The 14,464-nt window shown below is 41.4% G+C and overlaps 1 protein-coding gene across 9 annotated transcripts in view; it reads left to right on the plus strand.

Moving 5' to 3' along the window:
* Positions 1–14,464, plus strand: part of FHIT (fragile histidine triad diadenosine triphosphatase) — a 1,524,027-nt gene that overhangs the window by 1,224,845 nt on the left and 284,718 nt on the right.

Here is a 14,464-nt window from a genome sequence, read left to right on the forward strand (position 1 = left end):
GAGTCATTTAGAGCACATTACTGTTTCACTATGTTATCTTCGAGGTCAGAGAGACCCTAGGCATTAGAGCCATAAATCCTGACATTATAAACTTTGCCAAGCAATATGTTTCCCATTAGTTTACAAGACATTTACCTTTTGTAGTAAAATGATTATTGTCCAAATGCTCAAACAGAAACTAAATCATGGAGTCCTGAAATGCAAGCCTGAGTCCAGGGAGCTCGTGGGAAGTGGTGTCTGGGAAGCAGCACAGATGCCGGGTTTGGATTGCTGTGTCTCCGGTGAGGCCGGGGCGCCTCTGACCGCCTTCTGGTTCTGGTTCTATGCCGTCTTTTGTTGCTTTGCTAATGTGGAGCAGAGGGCTTGCTCATGCGGTGGCCCCACATTTGGGTTGTCCCCTCACTCCTCGACCTGTGTTCCCCTCTGTTCTCTTTCTCTCCACCCACACACCTACTCTTTCCCTCCCTTGGTACTCAATACCAAAGGTCAACGTGATGTGGTCAGTGGAGCTCAGAAATGGGTTTTAAGTGTGCCAGAAGAGGGGAGGAGGATTTATTGGGAGAGTCTCTGCTTTCTTAATAAAATAAAATAAGAGAATGAAATCCTGGATGATTCTGAAGCTGAGTTTCAGTCTCCTTCATACAAATGCAAATTCCTATGCAGTTAGTTCCTAAGCCAAAATCATAGAAAAGTTCTTTTTTTTTTCCCCACCTCCATGTTAGAAATCAGAAGCAAGTTTAACTGGGGTGTTAATGTTACATTTTTGTGAAATAAGGTTTTATGGCTTTGAGACTGGCTGTGAGCAAGTAAGGCAATGCTTGGTTCCAAGCGATGCCAGATAAACTTAATGTGCCTTTGATGCTCATCTGCATGTGGCTGTAATGCTTAACACAGCTACCACGGGGCTTTTAACATCGAATCTCTGGGAAGTTCTTTAAGGAACAAATGTAATTCCTTATGAAAAAAAAAGTTTAGGCTTGCTCCAGACACGCAGTGTGATAAAGATGAATTCTCAGCTTTTTTCAGCCTCTGTGCCTGGCTTCCAAACATGCAAATGGTAAAAAACAAAAACCAAAAAACCCCACAACAGTCTAATAGGAGTAGCTTCACTTTGAAATTGTTTTTTGAAATACAGAGACCCAGTTGCTAGACTTTTAAAAAAAATCAATATTCAGATATAAATCCCCAAACTAGCAGATGAGTTAGATGCTTACTTCGTGCAGTATCTATTTAATGGAATTCCTTCAGCCACTCACAGTAATGCTGCAAAGGCATAGGAGTAACAGGGGAGAAATTGAGACCTTGTCAAGAGGCGGGCGCAGGTTGATAGAGTGTACAAATGATACACAGCTGAAATGTGTATGAGTATATGGGTTATACTATCTCAAAACGGTATTTCAGGATTCTGAATGGAACATTAAAACATTTCCTAGACAAGCAGGCACTGAATAGAGACGAGTAGATTAGTGGTTACCAAGGGCTGTAGGAAGAAGGGAATGGGAAATGAGTACTGAGTAAGGGTTTCTTTTAGGGATGATTAGTGGTGGAATTAGTGGTGATAGTTGCGCAACATTTTGAATATTTTTAAAACCTACTGAATTGCGCATTTGAAAATGGTAGCTTTTATGTTATTTGAGTTTTATCTCAATTAAAAATGGCAATAAAACTTAAAAAAGAAGCAAAAAAAAAAAAAAAACCTAACAAGCACCGAATCTAGTATGGCTGACTACCATGGCTGTAGACTCTCTGACTCTAGCAGTGACTACTTTTTCATGTCCCAGTGATCTGGCCAAAATGTTTAATGATTTTGTTAGCTTTGGTGGTGATGATGGAGTAATTTTCAGAGTATAGCACTCAGATATAAATTGTTGAGTGTGGTTCTTATCATTATTACCATTGTATTTTACGTTAAGCTGTTTGTTTTTAGATTACAGTTTTTGGAAATTTTTTATTTTTCTTTACAGTTTTGGGTAGATTATATTCTTTTGGACATCTTTCAGTTGTTTCCTATGTGATCAGAGGATTTCTCCCATATGAATTAGCTGGGCCATCTTAAACCCTTTGTGTAATATTAAATGGCTGAAAGAAACCATCCACATGCATTTGACCCTTGAATAACAGAAGTTTGAATGGTGAGGGTTCACTTATATGGGCATTTTTTCAGTAGTAAATACTACAGTAATACAGATCAGTGGTTGGTGGAATCTGCAGATGCAGAAGTGCATGTATCTGGGCTGACTATAAATTATACATGGATTTTCCACCTCGAGGGAGGTTTGGAACTGTTAACCCCCAGGTTTTAAGAGTCAGCTGTACATACAACTGGGCTTCCCCAGTGGCTCAGCAGTAAAGAATCTACCTGCAACACAGTAGACAAGGGTTCAATCCCTGAGTCAGGAAGATCCCCTGGAGGAGGGCATGGCAACCCATTCCAGTATTCTTGCCTGGAGAATCCCATGGACAGAGGATCCTGGTAGGCAACAGTCCATAGTGTCACAGAGTTGGATGTGACTAAATTGACTGAGCATGCACGTACATACAACTATAATCTCAGTGGATGACAAAGTTTTGAAAACTGTCCTTTTAGAACAAGTCTATGTATCAAAAATTGTCTAATCTATTTTTTCTAAGTATGATTCTTACACTGCTGCTGCTAAGTCACTAAAGTCGTGTACTACCTACCTAAGAATTACTTTTCATGTTACTTTAGTAGAAAGGTTGATTCCATTTTTATTCTAAATCTACTGACTTAGAATCTTTGTGTTTGGGGCTTTTGCGTCTTCACTGTTAACACGCGCATCCTATGAGTCTTCTCAGATTGTAGATATTTACTAGTGTTGCTGTTCCACAGTAACTTCCTAGACTAGTTAAAATCACAGTTGAAGTTGCATTGCTTGCTCAGGTGATAGTGATTTAGAAAAAACTTTGGAAATTGCCACATGGCTTCTGAGAGGTCATTGACCTCTGATCCAATGGAAAACTTGAAAAGGATCATATGGGTTTCTTTTCTAAACAGGTTATGCTGCATAGTCCTGCTGTTAATAGAAATAAGTGAGATTAGTGAATTTGTCATATACCTTGGACAACCTTCAGCAGGTCCATGGATCGCCAAACCTTGAGTGCTCAGTGACAACAAAGAGCATGTTAATATTTCAAGTAAGCAATAATAGAAAAGTTAGCGGAATATTTTAAAGTTCTTACCACTTTTTTCATTGAGGTCCTTAACCTAAAATTTACCCTGTAAAAAGCATTTTGCAAGTTTTGATAAAGTTTACCAAAAAACAGTTTATTTACCACAATCATGGTATAGAATATTCCCATCACCTTTCCCCCTCCCAAATTCCCCACGTCCCTGTGTGGTCAATCACTCTTCTCTACCTCTTATTCTTGGTAGCTACTGACCTGTATTCTTTCCCCGTTTCGATTTTTAGCAGTGTCACATACCTGAATTGATACCATATGTAGCCTTTGAATCTGGTTTCTTTACTTAGCATGATGCCTTTGAGATGATCTGTTTTGCATGTATCAGTAATCTGTTCCTTTTTAATAACTATAAGCTTGTTTACATCTGAGGGACATTGGTTGTTTTGGATAATTATAAATAAACCACTAAACATTCACATATTAAAAAAAAAAAAGATAGTATGCGGTGATGGCCCCGTAACCTTGACCCTAGGAAGCCAGAAGTCAGCCCTGCCAGAAAGCAAAACTGCATCGTCAGTATTTAGCTGTTGGGTTTTGTTTTTTAATCATTTTTTTATTATTGCTTTTGGCTGCGCTGAGTCTTTGTTGCTGCACGGGCTTTTCTCTAGTTGCAGTGGGCAGGGGCTCTCTCCAGCTGTGGTGTAGGACGTCTTATTGCGGTAGCTTCTCTCATTGCGGTCCTTGGGCTTGAGAGCACAGGCTCAGTAGTTGTGTTGCACCGGGCTTAGTTGCTCTGTGGCATGTGGGATCTTCCCAGACCAGGAATTGAACCCGTTTCCCCTGCATTGCATGGTGGATTCTTAATCACTCGACCACCAGGGAAGCCCCTAGCTATTGGGTTTTGAAAACAAAATCTGACTGAGCATTTCAGATTTTGAAATTCATACAGTCAAATATTATGAGGCAGTATTTGACAACCTGCCATGGAAAATGCAATGACTATTTTGTTCATCTTTGCTTCTGTCTCTTGATATCCCACCTAATGCCTGGCTTCTAAACCATTTTTGTCTCACACTGCGTGGTAATAGCAATAAGCCCAGTAATGGTCTCTTCCTCTGAAGCAACCGTTGTTGTTAGAGGAGGTGCACCGCTGAGTGAGCCTCTTGAACATGCTGTCCCTTTAGGATTTTTGTTTTGTGGGCTTTAAATTCTTCTTTGCAAAGAACAAGGTGGACTAGCTTACTCAGAGAGGCATTTGTGACAGGAAAGAGAAATATCAAACGAAAAAAGTGACCTCTTACTTCTCAGCTGATTCTTCACTCTCCTGTTTGAGTTTAAAAGTAAGAGGGCACCGTTATCCACCAGGTGATTGGTGAAGCAATTTGAATATCCTACAGGCTTGAGAAATGACCCCTTTTTTCTGGCCTCAACCACGCACCACCATATGTGTCTACACATGCATACATATGTACATATGTATACATATCTTGATACATATCTTCATTACAAGGGGCTTCCCGTGCGGTGCTAGTGGTAAAGAAGCCACCTGCTGATGCAGGAGTCACAAGAGATGAGGGTTCAATCCCTGGGTTGGGAAGATCCCATGGAGTATGAAATGGCAACCTGCCCCAATATTCTTGCATGGAAAATTCCATGGAGAAGGGAGATGGTGGGGTATGGTCCATGGGACCACACAGTCAGATACAACTGAGCAGCTAAGTGCACAGCACCTCATCATGTACATATACAACCAGATGTTGCTTTAGCATTGGCCCTCCCAGACACCCCCTCCCATCTGAAGTAGCCCTCCTAAGCCCCTCACTCCCTATCCTGTTTGCCATCGTTAACTAAAAACAAAACCCCATAACCTAACAGTTGTGGGTTATGTTTTATTCTAAGACCCTACTGAGGACTATAGCCTGGGAAGACAGCCTCTCCGATAGCTCAGACGAACTGTTCCAAAGAGATAAAAGAGAAGCCAGGATATATAGGAGTTTTACTGGAAAAAAATGTAGTAGAACATCGAAAGATTACTGATAATCACACACAAAAAACCTTCATCTCAGGGTAATGATTTTACTGCTTTTTTATGTATGGGAAGGTGCAAGAGTCTGGCTTGTTGAAATCTCTTTGATACACATCTTTACTATCTAGGGCCAATATCCACTTTTTCTCCTTCCTGAATTCCCCTCAGGGTGCACTGTAGGAGCTGCTGCAATAGCTGATGGCTTAATGGCAGGCAACGTTCTTTGTCCAGGCCTTTTGATTTCCTTCAGGGTCTTCTTCACTGTCTTTTATTTGTTGGTATGTTACTTTTTTTTTCCTGTACCATATTGTTTCTTTAGTCCCTGGAGAATGTAAGCTTCTTGAGAACCTGCATTTTGTCATTGTTTACTATGGCTATCTTGGGTGGCATGGGAGGAGGGTGGAGATGCTAATGATAGAACAGATCTATGCTCCTAACTTTATAGAAGCACATGATGTGTTGTATTTCAATGTGCAGTCGGAGGTGTGGGTTTTCTGGAGTTTCTGTCAAGACTCTCCCTTATTCTGCCATCACTGACAAAGACCAGAATTTCCACTAATCCAATTCCCAAATCATACTCGAAAATGTAATTTCAACTAGCCACATCATTAAGGCAATGTTCTGTCCTTTAAAAGAGATGCTACTGAGTAAGTTTAATGTGAGCTTTTAGAGCAATTACTATGTGCGTCCTTAGGTGGGAGAGTGCTTTAGATATATTAAAGAGAGAGATTTATGGCAGGCAGGTAATTTAGAATTTTATAAGAGCTATTTATAAAATATGCTTGCTTACACTCTTCTGTGTTTATGGTGCTTGAATCCTCTACTTAGATATTTAATTTTATAGTGTTAACGCTGTGGGAAGTGTCTCTTATTAACTGTTGATACATTAGTGATTACTTTTTTGGATTGCTTTCGGAAGAACAAAGAAACAAATCCTTCAAAGAAATGTGATTTACAAATTAAAATAGCAATAAACAAGCTCTCCATTCACTGAAGAGTTTCTGTGGTCCCTTCCACAAGATTTGCTAATCTTTGCAATTCATGAACTTAGAGGACATTTTAGCTCTAAGGAAAAGTCCAGGAGCTAATACACTTTGACATCAGTAAGAGGCTCCATAGAAGTTTTAGTTTTATGAGTTTGGGCCAGCCTCTTAACCTCTATGAACATTTATTTCCTCATATTTCAAATGGGGGGAAACCCTAGCAAATATATTGAGTGATGATGAGAAGAAACCAATATGAAGATGGGAATAGAATGCCCAGCCCATCACATCTTATTCCTAGGGCCTTATGCATGTTTCTTTCTTTTTTTATTACTTACTTACTTACTTAATTTTTGGCTGTGCTGGGTCTTCATTGCTTTGTGTGGGCTTTCTTTAGTGACATGATCAGATCAGATCAGATCATTCGTTCAGTTGTGTCCGACTCTTTGTGACCCCATGAATTGCAGCATGCCAGGCCTCCCTGTCCGTCACCAACTCCCGGAGTTCACTGAGACTCATGTCCATCGAGTCAGTGATGCCATCCAGCCATCTCATCCTCTATCGTCCCCTGCTCCTCTTGCCCCTAACCCCTCCCAGCACCAGAGTCTTTTCCAATGAGGGGCTATTCTCTAGTCGTGGTGTGCGGGCTTCTCGCTGTGGTGGCTTCTCTTGTTGCAGAGCACAGGCCCCAGGGCACGTGGACTCAGGAATTGCATCTCTAGGGCTCTAGAGTGCAGGCTCAGTGGTTGGGGCACACAGGCTTAGTTACTCCAAGACATGTGTGATCATCCCAGACCGGGGATCAAACCTGTGTCCCCTGCATTCGCAGGCATATTCTTAACCCTTGGACCACCAGGGAAGTCCATGTTTTTGTTAATTTTAATCTTACTCTCAGCTTTCTTGTCCTTAAGACAGGCTAAGGTGTCACTTTATGAGACTGTTTGTGGTATACCGGTTGTTTGCAGCCCTGTCTAGTTCATTTATTCATACAGTAAATTCTCTCACTATTAATTACTGCCTTTTAGCTTACATTCTTGGGGGAAAAAAACCACTTTGTTCTGATCATATCACTTGCCTAGTTTGAACATCTAGTTTGAACTTACAAAATTGACCACTTGAACATTCAGACATCTGCCTTATTACTCGGGGTATGAAATCTCAGCCCTGATAACTTTCAACCTCTGCTGTATCCCTTGGTGGTAATGAGTAAGCTGTGCTCCTGAACCAACAGTGCACTTCACCACGGCTTAAAGTAGGCTTCAATAGGACAGAAACTTGTCTGCCCCCTCTGCTGGCTCAGTAGGTCAGATGTGAGACCCAGGGCACTGCATTTTAACAGACACGGTCAGTGATGTTCATGTACAGATCTCTCCAGGGCAGAGCCACTTAGCAAAGAAGTGATGGGATGTGGAGGGGTGTCCACATAGCAGCTTGCTTTCCAATCCAGAAGAATTTCTCATATTTGGTGTGCAGAGAAAGGAGAAACCAACATCTCAAAAATCAAAATGATTCTTACTTGACTGGTATTTATTATTTTCATCTGGAAAGAAATTTCATGAGAGCTATAATTTGCCAGAGACTTTTATCATTTGATTAAAGACATGAGGAAAATCACCTTGCCTGTGTTTATATCTAATGCCTGTGTCTACTGCTGAAGAATTAGTATCTTCAGGATGCAATCACTTTTATCTTGTGCAGTTGCCTTACAATTTGCTTCTCTGCTCTGAAAATGAACCCAGTTTTCCTGAGTTTGGTAAATCGAAATTCAGTTTGGTGTTCAAGGGATGGGTTGGGTGTACAGGTGGGAGTGGGCACCTCCAATCCCATCCTTCCCGTTGACTTTCCTTCCCTGCCTGGTGATTTGGAGGCAAAAGCCCTCATCCCTAGCTTTCTGGGCAGGAAAGGGAAATGAGCCTGTCTTTCCCCTGTGGGAAAGTTTCTTTCTTCTTCTAAACCAGCCCTCTTCTAAGTGAGTATCAAATCACTGAGTTTTTCCATTTCTAACTAGTTAATCTTGAATTGCATGATGCCATGTGGGTCAAAGCACTGAAAGGAAAATTAACCAAACTCTCTGGTCTTCTTCCATTTCTATTTGTTAATTTCCCCCCTGTTCTCTCAAACTCCAGGGCAGCTTAGGTGGATCGGAGGGGAATGCTGCGGATGGAGTGAGGGTGGAAGGGAAATGTCATCAGGACTACACTCCTGATGAAGAGGGAGGACTCTGCAGCCAGATGGCCTGGTTTCCTTCCCAGAGCTAACACCTATCATTTCTATGACTCTTTCAAAAGTCAACCTTTTTAGCCTCATCTATTTATAAGGTTATAAAATGGGGGTCTTAATAGTATCCTGCCTCATAGGGGTGTTGTGAAGATCAAACAGATGATAATACATGTAAATGTCTTTGACATAGCACTTGACACACAGGAAAGTCTCAATAAATATCTGCTATTAGTTTATAATTTTCACTTAATCCTCATGAATCTAAAAATAGGGCATTGATATTTTATACTTAGACTAAGGTATATGGAGGCAGTCACTTAACAACAACGATAAGAACAAAACACAAGTTACAGATAGGAGAGTTGGGATTCAAACCCAGGCTTGTCTGAAAGCCTGATTTTCCATTTTGTCATCTGAGCTGATCCTCAGAACACCTTGTACTCAGTTGCTGTTGTTCAGTTCCTCAGTTGTGTCCGACTCTTTGCGACCCCATGGACTGTAGCCCGCCAGTCTTCCCTGTCCTTCACTGTCTCCCAGAGTTGGCTCAAACTCATGTCCATTGAGTTGGTGATGTCCTCCAACCAGTTCATCTTCTGTTGCCCCCTTGTCCTCTTGCCCTCAGTCTTTCCCAAATGGCATTTGACCCAAACTGCATCAGGGTCTTTTCAAATCAGTTGGTTCTTCGCATCAGGTAGCCAGAGTATTGGAGCTTCAGCTTCAGCATCGGTCCTTCCAATGAATTTTCAGGGTTGATTTCCTTTAGGATTGACTGCTTTGCACTCTGTAAGCTAGCCAAAGATACATAAGGAGATGTTTTTTAAATATTTTGTCTCCCTCAACATAGATTCATCTGCATTGTTTTTCTCTGCTTAGAATAATGTGACTTCCATCTAAAACTACCCAGGGGACTCTCTCTGTAATTTTATTATACAGGTGAAGGTTAACTAACTTAAATGCTACTTTATTGCTGGATGTCAATTTACAGCAGAATTATATGTTTTAGATGTTTAATTTTTCATTAGTGCTACCAAACAAATTCCTTTAGTAATTGGAGGTCCTGACATATAGCAAAGTGGGTATTGGCTGTTAAATTTATTTGGGGATCTGTGACACAAAAATGTGGCAAATATTTTGATGCTTTTTTAATGTCAGTGTTTTACAGGTTTCGGTGGACTATCTTTTCCACCTGATGCTCAGAGTTTGGGGGGTTATTTTAGTCACTGTCAAATCAAATATACTGTGAAAGGCAAAGTGCTTTATAGACCTTAAAGTGCTACGTAAATGTAAGGCATTATTATTCAGACTCACCTTCTTCCCTCTGTTGATGCAGTTGGGGCATTTATTCTCTGTCATTTTGCTGTGAAATACTAGGTGCTAAGTACTAGTAATCGCTGAAGATATTATTCTCTCACTATTTTGCTGTATATGTTTCAGGACAATGTGCATAAAATTCTCTAACTCCATGTAACCACTTCATTTTAAGTTTAAAGTTTTAAACCTGTGACATCTAAATAACTGGCTTGGGTAAAATGTTTATTTTGTTAAAAAAAAAAAAAAGTAGTTAAACTTGTTCCGATGAATCCTGTGACAAGGATTGAATAGTTTGGACTAAATATGAGTGGTCAGTCCAGTCTTCTCAGATGATTAATTTGTTACAGGCCACATTACACACCTTGAATACAGAACAGGGAGTGAAAGGCCCTAAAATAATGGGTGCTTTGGTTGAAACTGGACATTTCAGCTCAAACAGATCCAGACAGAACTGAAAACATTTGTTTCAGTACTCAGTAAAAAGAATAAAATATAAAAGGAGACATCTGTTTGAGTGTAAAGTGTGTGGATCTACGTATTGCTTAGTGAAAGAGGCAGCCCTGGTTTGAGATGCCCCTGGTTTCAGGGCCAGGTGGAGGGGCACCCTGGGTTGCCCAGGGTGCAGGGACCTTTCACCGCCTACCTAATATGGTCCTGGTTTTCCGTTATATTATTTATAATTTATGAAGAAATATAGAAAACTATCTCTATAATTTTTTATTTCACAGGCATCCCATCAGAAGAATTTTCCACTGGGACATGATTCTGCTCATACATTCTTTCTTCTGTCTTTATCTTAAGCACATCACTAGTGCTCAGACTTCCTATGTTCAAATCTCTAATTTTGTTGTTCAGTTGTTCAGTCACGTCTGACTCTTTGAAACTCCATGGAACACAGCGCACCAGGCTTCCCTGTCCTTCACCATTTCCCAGAGTTTGCTCAAACTCATGTCCATTGAGTTGATGATGCCATCTAACCATCTCATCCTCTGTCACCTCCTTCTCCTCCTGTCCTCAATCTTTCCCAGCACCAGAGTCTTTTCCAATGAGTGGGCTCTGATGATGGGGCCCCTAAAAATGGTTTTTGAAAAGTCCCCAATTGATTATGATGGTTACACAGATTTATGAACTGCCATTTTATTTGTGTAGCTAAATATGTTTTGATTTTCAGTCTATGTGACCTAAACTCGCAATTGATTCTGGTGGTTACCCAGATTTATGAACTGCTGTTTTATTTGTTTAGTATTAATAAGTTTTGAATTCTTGATCTAGATGACCTAGATTTGATTCTTATTCCCAAATTCATCCTGAATTATTCTGTTTGTCCTTTATGCCAAAGCCATTACTAAAGTAATTCTCAAGGCTTGAAAAGCAGCTGGAAGACTTAAGGGTTTGATGACCAAGCCTGGGTCAGAGGGAAGGCAGGGTAATGAATAATAGACATGGCGAGGTGCAGAGGCGCATACATGGAAGAATTCAAATAATGTCCTTTCTAATGACATTTGAGTGAAAAACATTGGGTTGGGGAGAATGTGTAATGGCTGTGGGGCCAAACACAGTGAGAAATTGTCCTCCAATTTATTTGTGAAGTATGTCAGTGCTGAGAAAGGATAGTTTTGAAATTTTAACCTGATGTGTCACGAAACGTCAATCCTACACCTTCAGTCTCATAGCAAATCCTCTTGCTGGAAGAGCTGCTCGTCCACCAAGATGAGGGAAAGAGAGACATAAATTGCTAGAAGCCTTCTGAATCAGATTAATCCCACGCCACAGAGGGAAAGGATGAAAATGATGGTTTGCAATCCTTCTGGGCTCATTCAATATAAAGATAATTGGTTCGGCTCTTGTAATGAAAACCCACATTTCTTTCCCCTGTAGTTTTGAATACGCTTTTCTTGTTCCTGATGGTTCATGAAAAATAAACATGAAGTTGTTTAGGATGTTGACCTTGCCTAAAGTGGTTTAGAAGAATAACCAACATAGAGTGAACAAAGTAAACTCACATATTCTTTTACTTTGTGGCGAAATCCATTTATCCTAATGTTCATATTCACATCTCTGCCCCCTGCCCCAGGGTCTGTGTATCAGTGTTTGGTCCCTGAAAAAATTTTTTTCTAATCATATTTTCTAGATGGATGCCCTGAAAATCGCCCAACAGGACCTTTTATTTGTGTTTCAATTCTTCTGTTGGTTATAAATTGTATGAACTCCCAGATGTAATCCAGTTCTAGCAGGGTAATTTTGAGGACACTGTTTAATCTTAGAAGGAATAAATGTGATTCCAAGCTCAGCTCTTCTGTCACATGACCAGGGATGAAACTCATTCTTGAGGAAGAACCTCAGAGCAGGGGATGACTCAGAGAACCCCAGACAGGCACGTGACCTTGAAAGTCCTGTAGTATCTCTGCCTTCCCGTAAATGATCCTCCTCTGTAGCCTTTAAATCGGTCCTACATCCTTCTCTACACCTGGCAACCCAGTGTGCTCTACGGTAGCTGCTTCCAGCCTGGAACCGCTCTGCTCTGTGATTGAGGGTGAGGATTCCCTTGCTGCCAACAGCATCCTGTTACGGCCTCCCAGGAAATGAACATCCTGCCTGCCCGTGCTTTTGTATTGGGTTGACCAAAATGTTCGTTCGGGGTTTGTCCATAACATCTTACAGAAAAACCTGAATGAACTTTCTGGCCAACCCAATATCTAGGATTCATTCTTTAATTCATTCGTCCATTGCCTGCTGTGTTCCACATATTGGTACAGGTCCTGGGAGAACAAGAGGAATGAGGCATAGTCCTTGTCTGTCTTTAAGGACAGGTAAAATAAGGGCTATAAGAGAGGAAGACTAAGAAGGCTGTAGAAGTTGTATATTGTTGTTTCCTCACTAAGTCCCATCTGACTCTTTGCAACCCCATGGACTCTACTCCCCCAGGCTCCTCTCTCCATGGGATTCTCCAGGCAAGAATATTGGAGTGGGTTGCCATTTCCTTTCCAGGGGAACTTCCTAGCCCAGGGATTGAACCCATATCTCCTGCAGTGCAGGAGGATTTGTTACCACTGAGCCACCAGGGAAGCACAGAAGTTGTATAGTTCATATTAATTCCTTCTACCTGTGTTGATTGAGTACCTACTATGTTTCAAGCACTTCAGGGAACTGGGATACAATGAGGGGAAAGACTGCCAAGGAATAACTCTCACCTTATTGTCTTTCTCTACATGAAAATGAACAAGTAAAATGATTGCAGATTTTGAGGAGTTTTAGAAAGGCTGTAAATGGTGCTGTGAAAGAGGAGAACGTGGGGAGAGTGAGGGGGATGGGGGATGGGGGAATGCGCTGCTTCAGGTAGGGTGGTCAGAACAGGCCCACTGCAAAGGTGACCCATAAGCTGAGACCTGAGGAATGAGCAGAGTCCAGCCAAAGAAAGAGCTGGGGAGGGAAAACTTCTGGGCCGAGGAAACAGCAGCAGAGATGAGCTTGGCAAAGTCAAGGAGATTGCTGGAGCCTGGGTGGGCAGGGCTTCAGGGTGGAGAGAGAGGTGATGGTGGAAGATACGTTTGAAGAGATGAGCAGAGGGATTGTTCTACCGGCATAAGTACAACACCACTGTAAGGAGTCATACTTCTGTTTTTAATGTACCTATTGTTTGGATTGTATTCTAAGGACAGAGGGTATTTCACCTGTGCTCAGTATGGTGGATCCTCTACAGTGATCTGGCTTTCAAGTTTCTAGGAAGTTGAATAGTTTGGTGTCATGTATCTTCTGGGCACTGCTTGTCTCCCCAGAATACTCTCCATACTCTGCTATTTAGCAGCCAAGGAGACAGGATGCATGCGAATCCATCTGTAGCTCCAGGTGCCAACCTCATTTAGTTAATCCAGAGGATGGCAAGTTTTTTCATAAAAGCCCAAATGGTAAACATTTTAGGCTTTGAGGGCTTGATGGTCTCTGTCACAATTATACGATTACCTTTATAGCACAAAGGCAGCTATTCAAAGTATGTAAATGGATTTGTAAAAATGGGTGTGCCTATATTCCAATCAAACTGTATTTGCAAAAGCACAGTTGAGCAAGATTGGCCCAGGGGCTGCCCATCGCTGGCTTCAGCCAACTCTTTGCCACAGCGATGACTTTGATCAGCCTGACCTAAGTCACTTAGAGAGTAAGATTCCCTTGGCTTCAGAAATAGCTGTTCCCAGATCCTGAAGGATATGTGGGAAGGCATGCTTGCACTGACCCTGATGCTGCTGGCCACCATCTTAGTATTCCCAGGATTCCAACCTGCTTTAGAATGAACCAGATGCTGAGGCCCCGAATGGCAGAGATGGAAAGAAGTTGGATCCTTGGTCACATGATAGGGGGTTCTGAATTAACCAGCCCTGAATCCTGTATGACATCTAGACCTTTTGGTTACATGATTTAATAAAGTCCCCATGTTGTTTCATCCAGGAAGACTTGAACTTTCTGCTACTGTCCACGAAAACCATCCTCCATTTGATCATCTCCTCTAAAATATTCAGTTATTGTTACTCCTTAGTATGCTTAACTGGCAGTTTAAGTCAACAATTTCTAAAGTGTTTCTGCAATATCTGCAATACTCATCAGATGCCAATGGGGATTGTGGAGTGAAGTCTGCAAATCAATGGCCCTAGAAGAGCTTAACTTCCCAAAGGCTCCCTTTAGTGCATGACCACAGGGTAATTCCATTAACTTTAATGACTGGTGCTGTACAAAATGGGTCCTGTTAGTCTATTCTTCCCCTTCTTTCTGTGTTAAATCTTCTCCTGCA

Source organism: Bos taurus, chromosome 22 (genome assembly GCF_002263795.3).
Source record: "Bos taurus isolate L1 Dominette 01449 registration number 42190680 breed Hereford chromosome 22, ARS-UCD2.0, whole genome shotgun sequence".
NCBI classification, from domain to species: domain Eukaryota; kingdom Metazoa; phylum Chordata; class Mammalia; order Artiodactyla; family Bovidae; genus Bos; species Bos taurus.